The sequence below is a fragment of the Salmo salar genome, unplaced genomic scaffold (assembly GCF_905237065.1).
Source record: "Salmo salar unplaced genomic scaffold, Ssal_v3.1, whole genome shotgun sequence".
In the NCBI taxonomy this organism is placed as follows: Eukaryota; Metazoa; Chordata; class Actinopteri; order Salmoniformes; family Salmonidae; genus Salmo; species Salmo salar.
This window is the reverse complement of record NW_025550353.1, coordinates 1-14457: the sequence shown is the minus strand read 5'-3', so window position 1 is coordinate 14457 and position 14457 is coordinate 1. Positions and strand designations below refer to the sequence as shown.

The 14457-nt window shown below is 43.7% G+C and overlaps 1 pseudogene; it reads left to right on the top strand.

Moving 5' to 3' along the window:
* The first annotated feature begins 4161 nt into the window (after positions 1 to 4161).
* LOC123739322 (voltage-dependent N-type calcium channel subunit alpha-1B-like) lies at positions 4162 to 14012 on the top strand (annotated as a pseudogene).
* The last annotated feature ends 445 nt before the right edge of the window (positions 14013 to 14457 follow it).

The window sequence follows — 14457 nt, the reverse complement described above, 5'->3', positions numbered from 1 at the left end:
ACGGTTTCCTCCATGGACATGGCTGGCGCTGAAGCTCCTGCTGACTCCATTTGAGTTACGATGCGTGATTTCTGTCACGGGCTGGCTCGAGGAACAACAGGAGAGGTAGAGTCAGGCGCAGGAGACAGAGAGAGTTCGTGACCACCCTTCTTTATTTGAAGCACTGTACGTGGTCGACAAGGTATAGGGCGCAGCCCCTGAGACGATTCTGCGGTGGTGTACACAAAATAAAAGAAACCACTGGCAGAAGGAAAAACTAAATACACGTTCTTACGAACACACAAAACCCGGACAAGCAACACAATCACGTACAACCACATACATCCTACGCTAACCTAAATAACCCCCCTTTCTAATGACTAACCCAAAACAGGTGTGTGCCTACCTAGACCTAACCAAACGAAAGTGAAACAAAAGGGATCGATGGTAGCTAGTAGGCCGGCGGCGACGACCGCCGAGCTCCGCCCGGCCGAGGAGGGCGCCACCATCCGTCACTGTCGTGACACTGTGTCAGATTTCAAAAAAGCTTCACGGCGAAAGCACACACTGGCAATAATCTGAGTACAGCGCTCAGACACAACAACAAGCCATACAGATACCCGTCATGTTGTGGAGTCAACAAAAGTCAGAAATAGCATTATAAATATTCACTTACCTTTGATGATCTTCATCGGAATGCACTCCCAGGAATCCCAGTTCCACAATAAATGTTAGTTTTGTTTCGATAAAGTCCATATTTATGTCCATATATCGTCCTTTTTGTTCGGCGTTCAATTCACTATTCCCAATAGCACTATGCGTGAGCACTAAGTTCGGCGAAAAGTAAAAAAAAGTTCTATTACAGTTCGTAGAAACATGTCAAACGATGTATAGAATCAATCTTTAGGATGTTTTTATCATAAATCTTCAATAATATTCCAACCGGACAATTCCTTTGTCTTTAGAAATGAAAAGGAACTCATGGCATTCTGCCAGACACCTGATTCAAACAGCTCTTATTCTCTCCCCCTTCACAGTAGAAGCCTGAAACAATGTTCTAAAGACTGTTGACATCTGGTGGAAGCCTTAGGAAGTGCAATATGACCCCACAGACACTGTATATTGGATAGGCAATCACTTGAAAAACTACAAACCTCAGATTTCCCACTTCCTGGTTGGATTTTTTCTCAGGTTTTTGCCTGCCATATGAGTTCTGTTATACTCACAGACATCATTCAAACAGTTTTAGAAACGTCAGAGTGTTTTCTATCCAAATCTACTAATACTATGCATATAACTTAGCTTCTGGGCCTGAGTACTAGGCAGTTTACTCTGGGCACGCTTTTCATCTGAACGTGAAAATACGCCCCTATCCCAATGAAGTTAAATGTATTTGGCTAAGGTGTATGTAAACTTCCGACTTCAACTGTAACTGCCACAAGGCTGTGAACAATCTAAGAGACAAGGCAATAAGGGTCTTCTACACCATCAAAAGAAACATACAACTCAACATCCCAATTAGGATCTGGCTAAAAATACTTCTATGGTTGTGGGGTCTGGGGTCCACTCACCAACCAAGAATTCAAAAAATGGGACAAACACCCATTGAGACACTTCATGCAGAATTCTGCAAATATATACTGTGTGAACTGTCAAAAACCCCAAACAATGCATGCAGAGCAGAATTAGGACTATACCCACTAGTAATCAAAATCCAGAAAAAGAGCCACCTAAACCACCTAAAAGGAAGGAATGCCCACACATTTCACCACAAAGCCCTCACCTACAGAAAGATGAACCTAGAGAAGCGTCCCCTCATCCAGCTGTTTCACAATTAGACCCAACCAAATGATGAGAAAGCAAAAAGATAACTATCACTGGAAAGATTAAACAAAAAACAGAGCAAATTGGAACGCTATCTGGCCCTGAACAGAGAGTACACAGTGGCAAATCCTTGACTATGTACAGACTCCGTGAGCATAGCCTTGCTATTAAGACAGGCCGCCATAGAAAGACAGGCTATGTGCCCACTGCCCACAAAATGAGGTGGAAACTGAGCTGCACTTCCTGACCTCTTGCCAAATGTACGACCACATTAGAGATACATTTTTCCCACAGATCAAACAGACCCACAAAGAATTTGAAAACAAATCAAACATTGATAAACACCGTATCTGTTAGGCGAAGTACTGCAGTGTGCAGTCACAGCCCGTTGCCATGAGAAAAGGGCAACCAGTGGAGAACAAACAACATTGTAAATACCACCAATATTTATCTGTTTATTTATCTTCCCTACTTCCCCTTCTATTCCTACGACAACTATTTGCACATGTACATAGCTGATAATATAACACTTGAATTGTCTATCTTTTAAAAACCTTTTTGAGTGCACTATCTACTGTTAAATTCAAATGTTTTTATTCATGTTGTTATGTGTCTTCTCACTTTTGTTTATTTCACTTGCTTTGGCAATGCAAACATGTTTCCCATGCCAATAAAGCGCCTTTGCGGCGTGCTGAGGAGCGACTGACTCCCCGCCTGAGGGGCTGCTGTGGAACTGCAGCAGGCAGGGGCTGGGATTCCTGGCTAACACCACCCCTCACAGCCCTCCCAAACACAAACACAAACAAACACACGCACACACAAACACACACAGCCACTGCAATGCAGGAAGGAGCTTCCCTCGGCCCTGCGTGGGAGAGACACCAATCACTGCCTGGCTCTCACCAAGTGAGCTGTGAGGGCGGACTGTTCAGGAGGGGATCCTCATTTCTCTCCATCCGCCTCTCTCTCTCTGTCTTTCTCTCTGTCGGTTTATTTTTCTCTCTCTCTGTCTCTTTCTCTCTCTCCCTGTCTCTCTCTCTTCGCTCTCTCTCTTTCTCTGTATCTATCTCTCTCTCCTCTTCTCTCCCTTCCTCTCTCCCTCCCTCCCATCCGTCATTCCCTCTCTTGTTAACAGGTCTTCAACAGCTACTACCACACACACATGGAAGATGTGGGTGGAAGGAGGAAGATAAATAAAAGCCTCAGTCTCAACGACTCAATCCAGACTGTTGTGTTGTGTTTGTGACTTCACAGTGCAGTTAAAGGATTGGTTCACTATTATAGAATGAAATCTCTATTGTTTATGTAATTGGCATGTTATAGAAGGGTCCAGACACTTTTTTAGGGGATTTCACTTGGTTTGGGAAACTTATCCCACCCGCAGTAGACTTCCTCATTTCTTGTTCTGCGCTATGGGGGCACCGGAGAAACATGAACAAAGGCTCCAAAAACACCCAAATACGTCCTTTTAGAAACGGCAAAGCTCTCAGTATAGTGATGCAGGTCTTTAGATGTTGTACACATGAAATTGTATAATTCTGAACTTTATCTGAACTGTGACTCGAGCATTTTCCCCTATCAGCTGTGCTGTGCAGGCTACATGAAGAAGCAGCACAGCTGGTAAGTTTCTCAAAACCAAATGAAATCGCAAAAAATGTGACCAGTCTATAACATGCCATTACAAATAAGGAGATTAGGTTAAAAAAATGGCGAACCACTTGTTTAATGAGTAAGACCTCCCCCTTTGTCTTGGTAATCCATTCCAACCCAATCAGCAGTAGGCCTATCTATTTCGGTTACTCATGGGTAAGAAGAATGGAAATGGGCCTCTTTAATTGGCTAGATAACAGATGGTGGTTTATGTGGTTACAAAAAGCATCACATGCTCCTTTCAGCTTTTTTTCCAGTGACTGTTTGATGATGTCAATGCATTAGGAACATGCACTGATTAAAATGAATGACACTCATTTGATTTCCCAATTGTCTTTCTGCAGTGGAAACTGGGTTGCATGTTGTTCCAAGATAGTGTCAGAAATATGATTGCTTCATGGTGTAACCATAGAGATCTGATGTTTGCACACACCACTGACTGTATTGCCAAAATATATTTAAACATTTTTTCTATAGCAAATTCATAATTTTTAAAGCTTATTTTGTGTCTGAAGTTTTAATTTTTAATGTAGAGGAAACAAAGACTTGTAATACTCTCCAAAAGCTTCACCCACAGCCAAGTCCACAGCTGGGAGCCAGACTGCTGTCAGCATATGAGTGTTCCAGGCTCTGACATGTAGCTAAAACTGTGTGTGTGTTCCCATGCTTGTCCGATAAGTGTGTGTGTGTGTGTGTGTGTACCTGCAGGAGTTTGCCAAGGAGCGTGAGCGTGTGGAAAAGAGGCAGGAGTTTCTGAAGCTTCGCAGGCAGCAGCAGATCGAGAGGGGAGCTGACTGGATACCTGGAGTGGATATGCAAGGCAGGTCAGACTGCCCCTCTACTCCCTCTCCTTTTTATTTTAACACCTAATACCCCTTTACTTTAATACTTAAAGTTTACTTCAATATTGCTCAAGTTTTTGCTAAAGTTTTAGTAACAGGCAAACATGATTTGATACTATGTGCATATATATATATATATATGTATATATATATATATATATTACATTGTGCTGACATAGTATTAGTCTTAGGGCTTTATGATATGCGATATTAAGTATGCTGATGGTTTGGAGTGTGTGTGTGTGTGTGTGTGTGTGTGTGTGTGTGTGTGTGTGTGTGTGCGTGCGTGCGTGCGTGCGTGCATGCGTGCGTGCCTGCGTGTCGTGTGTGTGTGTGCATTGGTGGAAAAAGTATACAATTGTCATACTTAAGTAAAAAATATGGATAACTTCATGAAAGTTACTCAAGTAAAAGTGAAAGTCACCCAGTAAAATACTACTTGAGTAAAAGTCTAAAAGTATTTGGTTCTAAATATACAGTACTTAAAAGTATCATAAGTAAATGTAATTGCAAAAATATACTTAAGTATCAAGAGTAAAAGTCTAAATCATTTCCAATTCCTTATATTAAGCAAAGCAGATTGCACAATTTTCTTGTTTTAAAAATGTACGGATAGCCAGGAGAACATTCCAACACTCAGACATTATTTACAAAAGATTAATTTGTGTTTATTGAGTCCGCCAGAATCAGAGGCAGTAGGGATGACCACGTGTTCTCTTGAAGTGTGTAATTTTGACTATTTTCCTGTCCTGCTTAGCATTCAAAATGTAACAAGTCATTTTGGGTGTCAGGGAAAATGTATTGAGTAAAAAGTACAATGTTTTCATAAGGAATGTAGTGAAGTAAAGGTTGTCAAAAATATAAATAGTAAAGTAAAGTACAGATAACCCCAAAAACGACTTGTAGTACTTTAAAGTATTTTTACTTAAGGACTTTACACCACTGTGTGTGTGTATGTGTTCATTATATGGTGCGTGGCTGACACCTGTGTATTTGTTTCAGAGGAAGTGATGCTGGCGGAGGAGGACAAACACGCTGAAGAGAAGTCCCCTCTGGATGGAGTGTGGTACAAAAGGAAACATAACAACCCAGGTCAGGAGTATACCAGGGCCCTGAGTTGGTTAAGTCGGACCACCTGATCTGATCAGGGAAAACTCAGTGCCTTGGTTATGAGCTTTATCTGAGTGCTCGTCTCCCTGTGTTTGCCCAGGACTGCTTACCCAGTCTCCTCTCTGGCTGTGGTTGTAGATGTGTGAGGCTTCGGGCTGATGCCACCCACACTCTCTGTGCTAAATATTGTGCTGTTGCTGTTATCAAGGCCTTGTTAGCACAACACAGAAATAATCAAAGCCCAAGTGTGAACCCACAGTAATTATGGGTGTTGGGGCCACATGTAAATTGTATTACAACGGGAGAGAAGTGCACAGGGCCACAGTTCAGAGAGAGCCTGGCTGGGAGAGTGTGTTTGAGGGAGCTGTGTTCCCAGTCGAGTTTGAATGGTCTGTTGAGCTAACAACACATGAGAGGCCTCTCCTGAGATGCTTGTAGTAACAGTGTTTCACAAGCTATCATAAATGTGAATGGCTCAAGCTGTGTGCTGCTTTTTCAAAAGGAAGTATGTTGCCTGATGGAAGTCCTGTATTAATGCCCTGAGAGCTGATGTCATATCCATCAAATACACATACTGGGTATACATTATCTCCCTCGAAGAAACTACACTAAGATACTTTTCACAAGGAAATCTGGTGTGGTTCTAACCCTAACGTATTGTTCTAATGTGTTTTCAGTGTTGAAGAGAGCAAAGAAGAGCAAGAATGACCTGATCAATGCTGAGGAGGAGCGAGGACCACTTCACTGACATCTCATCTGTTGGTAAGGCCAACGCCCGTGAATCGGACCTCTTGATCATCGTCAGCTTTCACACTGCTCACTGCTGTATCCTGTTCAACCCAGTGATTTCTATACACTAGATGACTGATGCAGGGCACTGTTTTGAAGCCACCGCGCCGGCCATCTTGGCACCCAACCATTGTAAAACTATTTTGGAAGCTCTAGAAATGCATGTATTAATGGAGAGCTTAGGACTATAAGGTTGTACCTACAAAAAGATGATACTGAGATAATTAGCTATAAAGTTCCAAAACTTAATTGGTTTGAATGGTGTCATCATTTTTTATCTTGTATTCTTTTGAACTTAGCAACATGGATTGGGGATATTTAGGGTACTACATGGAAAGAACAAGGCTCAGTCAATAACTACATTTGACTAAATGCAGCTAGAACCTTATAGTCCCAAGCTCTCATAATGTCTACATTTGTTTTTCGACACATTTATTCTATTAAAGACACCTTAATAAATGATTTCAATTTATATTATATATTGGTTCTACCTCTACTAGCTGTCTCATGTCACCAAATTCTGTCTCAACTGCAGGCCTGGAACAATCTTTCTCTTAAACTGTGCTTCAATTTAATGATGTTGCATATTGAATCATTTTGTTTGTCTTTTAATTAGATTGTGGTGGTATTGGGCCTATTTCACAATGTATCAATTTGGGTTAAATACTAGCCTTTATAATGTAATAAGTAACTCAAATTGCTATTCTTCCCAGTATGTGACATAAAGAATTCCTGGTTGTATCTATTATGTTAGACAACTGCCCTTTAAGAATGACTAACGACAGAAGCATTGCAATAGCCTCTTATTAAAAAAATGATCAAGTAATAATAAAAAAATCTCCAAATGTTCCCTCCTTTTTTCAGATAGCTAACTATCTGTTTGAACCTCTCAGTCCCCCTGCATAAGTGATTATTAATACTCCTCAATTAGATCTGCATCACTGTACACTAATTAAAGGGGAGTAGGTGGTTTGGCTCAGTATTAGAATCCCATACAAAAGATATATGACAGGGAGAAGGAGAGGGAGCTCGAGGGAGAAAGAGAAAAGAGAGAGGGGAAAAAGGCAAGCTTGACTTGGTGCTCAGTTTATGAGGCTTCACACCCGAGTTACATTTGGAGATGAAAATAGCCCAGGAAATGATGATTCTCCCTCTCCTCCTGGGCCACTAACGAGATGCTAATAGAACCATTTTTCACTTTTTCTTTTTTTGGTCCAGCCTCAAATTTTGTTTAATTTAAGTTACAGATGGTTTATTATGGTCCAGGGGCTGGGAGGTGGAGCGGAGAGAAGGGAGGAGGGCAGTGCACAGAGTCCTCTATGGATGAACTAGCCAGGATACTGAGAAGATACTGAACAATATGATGCAGCATTATTAAAGAGAAATGTAAAGGCAAATCAGCTAACGGTCATATTGCAAAATGCCCTCTACTTCACATACAAGTTGCTGTGTTTGGCATGCTATGCTGTGGTTTGATTGAGCCGTAGTGCACATTTTGGGGTTTATTAGCTTTGATTTTGAACCTTTCCTCTCATTGAGTCTAATGACATTTCGAGGCGGTCCCCACCAAGTGAAAACGTTCAGGTCATGAAATTACATCAAAGTGATTTCATTGAGAAAGTACAGAATTGATGACTGCGTGACTTTATCTCCAGTTTGTGTGTTGTTCCCACCACTGTTCCTCCAGGGTCTCCGTTCGCCCGGGCCAGCCTGAAGAGCAGCAAGAACGGCAGTGCCTCTACTTCGGGAGGAAAGAGAAGCGGCTCCGCTTCACCATCAGACACCTGGTCAAGGCTCAGAGCTTCTACTGGACAGTGCTGTGTCTGGTCGGCCTCAACACACTCTGTGTGGCCATCGTCCATTACGACCAGCCTGAGTGGCTCACATATGCACTGTGTAAGTCCTGCCCAACGCCCGACCTCGTGGGAGGGAATACTGTACCATTTGTTTTCCTACCATCACCAACTGGACGTATCATTCTGTTTATTTGCTGTTTGTACAATGAAGCCATCTACAGTGTGTTGGCTGTATTGAAACAGTGCCTTCACGTCAGACATCAGGCCGGGTCATATTCGACTCACTGAACTGATCTGTGTGTTATTCCGTCTCCCGTGCAGATTTGGCAGAGTTTGTATTCCTGGGCTTGTTTCTGACTGAGATGTCCATGAAAATGTATGGACTAGGACCCATGAGCTACTTCCATTCCTCTTTCAACTGTTTTGATTTTGGAGTAAGTGAGACTGCGATCCAATCAGACCTGCACTTCTGAAATGTTGTATAGTAGAGAGTTACATTGCATTGCGTACATTAGAGAGAACGCCGATTTTTTGTAATTCAATGTACTCCACTCCCAGGTGATTATAGGCAGTATTTTTGAGGTGATCTGGGCAGTTGTAAACCTGGGGCCTCCTTTGGCATCAGCGTCCTGGAGAGCTCTCCGTCTGCTCAGGATTTTCAAAGTCACTAAGTGAGCGATCCGTTACACCCCTGATCCAAAACACGACATGATCACCTGTACATGACTCCGATGCTATACCACTATCACCTCCTCATTCCTCCTCTTCATCCCCTTGCTGTAGGTACTGGAACTCTCTGAGGAACCTGGTGGTCTCTCTACTCAACTCCATGAAGTCCATCATCAGCCTGCTGTTCCTCCTCTTCCTCTTCATCGTGGTGTTCGCCTACTGGGCATGCAGCTCTTTGGGGGGACTGTGAGTCCACCTTATTGCCTCTCTCAGTAACAGTTCCTGTCCAGTACACACACTGTACTGTATTATTCATGGGTCCAGATTACCCATGGTGATACTCAACATTAGCCAAGTTCCATTGTTGTTAGCGTTACTATTTAGCTTGTGATATATTATAGATGTACGTTGTTTTTACTACAGTACGTTGTTCCTCTAGTAGTATGGAGAGGAGAGAGTAACAGTATGGAAAGGCGAGGTTTTCATCCCTCCACTTTTGAATTATTGAGCCCACTCAGAAACAGAGTAGATGGTCTCTGTGTTGTTCAACGGAGTAGATGGTCTCTGTGTAGTTCAATGGGAGTAGATGGTCTCTGTGTAGTTCAATGGAGTAGATGGTCTCTGTGTAGTTCAATGGAGTAGATGGTCTCTGTGTAGTTCAATGGAGTAGATGGTCTGTATGTTCAATGGAGTAGATGGTCTCGTGTAGTTCAATGGAGTAGATGGTCTCTGTGTAGTTCAATGGAGTAGATGGTCTCGTGTAGTTCAATGGAGTAGATGGTCTCTGTGTAGTTCAATGGAGTAGATGGTCTCTGTGTAGTTCAATGGAGTAGATGGTCTCTGTGTAGTTCAATGGAGTAGATGGTCTCTGTGTAGTTCAATGGAGTAGATGGTCTCTGTGTAGTTCAATGGAGTAGATGGTCTCATGTGGTTCAATGGAGTAGATGGTCTCTGTAGTTGTTCAACGGAGTAGATGGTCTCTGTGTTCCTCAACGGAGTAGAAGTCCCTGTGTTGCTCAACAGAGTAGAAGGTCCCTGTGTTGCTCAACAGAGTAGAAGGTCCCTGTGTTGCTCAACAGAGTAGAAGGTCTCTGTGTTGTCAACAGAGTAGAAGGTCCCTGTGTATTAATAATCCCGATAAATGCAGAAACACTCCAGTCATGTGATCTAAATGCATATGTGGCAGTCAGAGGACATTATGAACAATAGATGCATGCAGTTAATCCAAAGAGAAATTACACTTGGCAGGCCTGAAAGCCCAGCCTGGGAGTATGAACTACAGTACAATCACTCCCTGACATAATGGAAGCAGGATCTCTGTGTTGTTCAGGCTCTTCCAGTGTAGTGTTCAGTCAGGCTGTGTGCTGTTCATGGTCTTTCAGTGCAGCGTTCAGTAAGGATGTGTGTTCAGGCCCTTCCGGTTCAGTGCTGAGTCAGACTTTGTGTTGTTCAGGTCCTTTCAGTGCAGTGTTCAGTCAGAGATAGATTAAGGACTAGTGGTTGTGAAGCTGTCTTCCACCCAGCCAGATCCAGCCAAAGCCTGCCCACTTCAAGCAGACCAGGAAATGTATGCTAGCCAAATCTACTTGAGCTGAGGTGTCCAGGTGTCCAGGTGCATGGATCATTATTCAGTATGCACTCTTGAATAGAATTCATATTCAACATCATGCCTGACCTAGTCAAAATAAAATATACATTAGTGGGATAGATACAATAATAGATGTACACTATACAGTAAGTCACTTGTTTTAGCTATTGTAAATATTGTATTGATCTGTTGTATTTTGTATTTTATGATGATTCGTTTGTACAGACACACATATTTTTACCTCACGAAGTAGAGTGGAGGGTTTTCTGTAGACCTGCATTGTCTTTTCTCTAGTTGGGGAACTAATGAGAGCTGTACTAATGAATATCCGTCTATGCACCAAAGGATTTCAGCAAGCTGAGAGAGGACACACTTCGTTTGCTTTCTGCATGGTTCTCATTGTTGGAAGGTGTAATGAGGTCCCCTGTAGAGTCTTACAGAGCAATACAGAATATCAAGATTAGCACAAGATGTTGTGAAATCAGCCTTAGACGGAGAGCCAACAGAGCCGGGTGTTAGGGTCTGACAGTGGGAAAGATGAAGCTGCGCCTATTGTGCTGGTACAACGTCAACAAGAAACCAGACTAAGTGGGGTTCTTCCATCTTCTCAATTTCATGGTGATGAGGGATTATAAAATGTGAGTGGGAACTCTGTGTTCTAGCAAGGCGCGTAGCTGAAAGCTAACGACCTTTCTAATCTGTGTTTCTTCTTGCGTAAGGTTTAATTTTTACGAGGAGACGCCAACAACACCCTTGTTGACACCTTTCCAGCAGCCATTCTCACAGTTTTCCAGGTGAAGTCTACACAGTGCTAAATGAAGCGATTTTGGCTTTCTTTTGAAAATCATTTCATGTTATAACTACTAATATTAGCGCAAATCCGTAGTAACAATGTGGGGTTGTGTGTCCCCCAGATCTGACAGGAGAGGACCGAATGCAGGCATCGCGATAGTCCCAGGGGGGCGTACGCCGGGAATGTTCTCCTCTCATCTACTTGCATCGTTCTCGACCCTGTTTTGGAAACTGTATCCTCTTGGATGATTTGCCCTCATTGATTAACCTTTACTACCGTCAAGCATCATGACTTCAGAGCTCTGTGAGAGTATCTTCTCTGCGATTTAGCGCTGATTTGTAAGCCAAGTAAGAATATATACCGCTCAAAAATTAATAAAACACTTAAACAAACACTAAATGTAACTCCAAAGTCAATCACACTTGTGCAACCAAACTGTCCACTTAGGAAGCAACATCTGATTGACAATACCTTACATGCTGTGTGCCAGCAAATGGAATAGGACAACAGGTGGAAATTATAGGCACAAGACACCCCTAACAAAGGAGTGGACTGCAGCAGGTGGTGACCACAGACCACTTCTCAGCGTTCCTATGCTTCTGTTTGATGTTTTGGTCAGATTTCTTGAATGCTTATGTGCTTTCACTTTAGTGGTGGCATGAGATCGAGTTCACAACCCACAATAAAGTGGCTCAGTAGTGCAGCTCATCCAGATGGCACATCAATGAAAGCCATGGCAAGAAGGTTTGTTGTGTCTGTCAAACGTAGGCAACAGAGCATGGAGGCGCTACTAGAAGACAGGCCAGTGAAGATCAGGAGACGTGGAGGAGGCCGAAGGAGGGCAAAATGAACCCAGCAGCAGGGACAGCCACCACCCAGTACAGAGGAGCAGGAGGAGCACTGCCAGAGCCCCCAAATGACCAGCAGGCCGAAGGAATGCATGTGACCAAGTTCAAACAGTCAGAAACAGACTCATGACGGTGGTATGAGGCCCCAACATCTTACAGGAAGAAGCATAATCAACACTGTGCGGTGACGTTTGGCATTTGCCAGAGAACAATAAGATTGGCAACCGCTATTGGCGCCCCTGTGCTCTTCACAGATGAAAGCAGGTTCACACTCGAGTACGTGACAGACGTTACAGAGTCTGGAGACGCTCAGGAGAACGTTTCTGCCGCCTGCAACATCCTCCAGCATGACCGTTTGGCGGTGTTTCAGTCATGGTGTTTGGTGGTATTTTTTTGGGGTCATTAAAGCCTTCTCCACATGTGCTCGCCAGCGGCAGCCTGACTGCCATTAGGCAATGAGATGAGACCCAGATTTCCTTGGGGACCGGTTAGCCCTGTTCCTCCCTTTAATGCAAGACAATGCTAGACCTCATGTGGCTGGAGGTCAGCAGTTCCTGCAAGAGGAAATAGTATTGATGCTATGGACTGTCCCGCCTGCCCCTCAGACCTGAATCCACCTGAGCACATCTGGGACATCATGTCTTGCTCCATCCACCAACGCTAATGCTTTGCAACCCAGGCAGTGACCGTCCAGGAGCAAGTGGATGCTAAGTCCAGGTCTGGGAGTGGAGATCCTCAGAGACCATCCGCCACCTACTGTGAGCATGCCTGTGCGCTTAGGAAGGTTACACAGGGCACGGAGGCCACACACACTACCGAGCCTCAGCTTTGACTTGTTTCTGCTGACATTACATCAAAGTTGGATCAGCCTGTAGTGTGGAAAGTTTTCCACTTTAATTTTCAGTGTGACTCCAACCAGACCTCCATGGGTTGATAAATTGGATTTACTGATTATTTTTGTGTGATTTGTTGTCAGCACATCCCAACTATGTAAAGGAAAAAGTATTTAATAAGATTATTTCTTTCATTCAGATCTAGGATGAAGTTGCTTAAGCAGTTCCTTTATTTTTAGAGTAGTGTATATATATCCACACTGTATAAGATCCACTCCAACATGATCGACTTATTAACTGTTTGAACTTTCCTGACCCCTCACTGATCAGGACACTTCCTCAATGTCTTCTTGCCATCGGGCTGCTTGATTAACCTGCAAACGCACAGTGAGCCTACTACAAGAGTACATACACAGTAAGCCTTCCGCTTCTGTGTTCTCTCGGATCAACCTCTCTCCCAAGAGTCCCTGAGAACCCTGGATAGAGAGACAGAGAGACGTCTTCTGATGATCCATCACGCAGTCAGCTGTCTAATCAAATACAAATGGAATTCTCATTCCCGTGTTTTTGTTTGTTGAATATGACAGTGAATATCTTATTAGAATATAGTGCCTTGCTTGCTTGGTTCTCAACTGTTCTCTGTGGGGATGACTGATGTTTAACTGGTTTTCAATAACCCTGGTTGCAGTTAACCTCCTCAACCGGTTGTCGGATTTGCTACCATTCATAACAACACACCTATGGGGAAGAGGCCTAAACCTCCGCGCCACACCAGAGAGAGGTAAGTTGCCTTTTGCCTGTGGCAGGCCTTATCATGGAACCATTGATGGTATTCACCAACCCACTTTCTGGTGGCTCCCTGTTCTTCACTGTGTTTGTGTTTTTCAGAATGAGGAAATGAGCAGAGGTAAATATCACTAAGAAGATGGGCTCCTCCAGAAGGCCAAGGAGGTCAAGGAGGTCAGCCCTATGTCGGCCGTGCAAACATTCCATCACAGCGCCGTAAGTCATGATCAGGCGTTTGATACAGTTTCCCCCCGCTACCCCCCTGCTCTCCCTCTCTCACACTTCACACAGATCAAAACTCCTCCTCACACCCCTCCTCAGATCAAACTTTCCTCCTCACACTCCCTCCCACAGATCAAACTCTCCTCACACCCCCTCCACAGATCAAACCTCCTCCCACCCACTCCCCACAGATCCTACCTCTCCCCACACCCCCTTTCACAGATCAAACCCTCCCTCCCAATCTCCTCCCACAGATCCAACCTCCCCCACACCCACTCCACAGGTCAAACCTCCTCCTCACCCCCTCTCCCACAGATCCTACCTCCCTCCCTCCCTCACGCCTCCCACAGCCCTGCCTCCCAGACACACCACACTTCGTCTCCCTCCTGAGATGCTCTTTTATATTGAAGTATGTCTACATGGGATTGTATCTGTTGTTTGTGGCTTTATGTCAGGGCTATTCTGTCTGGACTACCAATTTCTCGGTTGATTGTGCTCTGAGGTGAGTTATATATAGATTTAACCCTTCTGTTTGGGGTCGTCTGGTGTTTTGATAGATCATGTGTTCTCTTCTCTTGAGTCACTGAAGGTCTCAACAGTTGCAAATGTTTGAGAAGCAGTAGTTGATAAAAGGTTTAATGCCTGCTACAACCTTGACCTTAGGTTCACAGACACCTTAATACTCTGGCTCCCACCAAACACAGGGCTGTTAAACAGCATCCTGTACA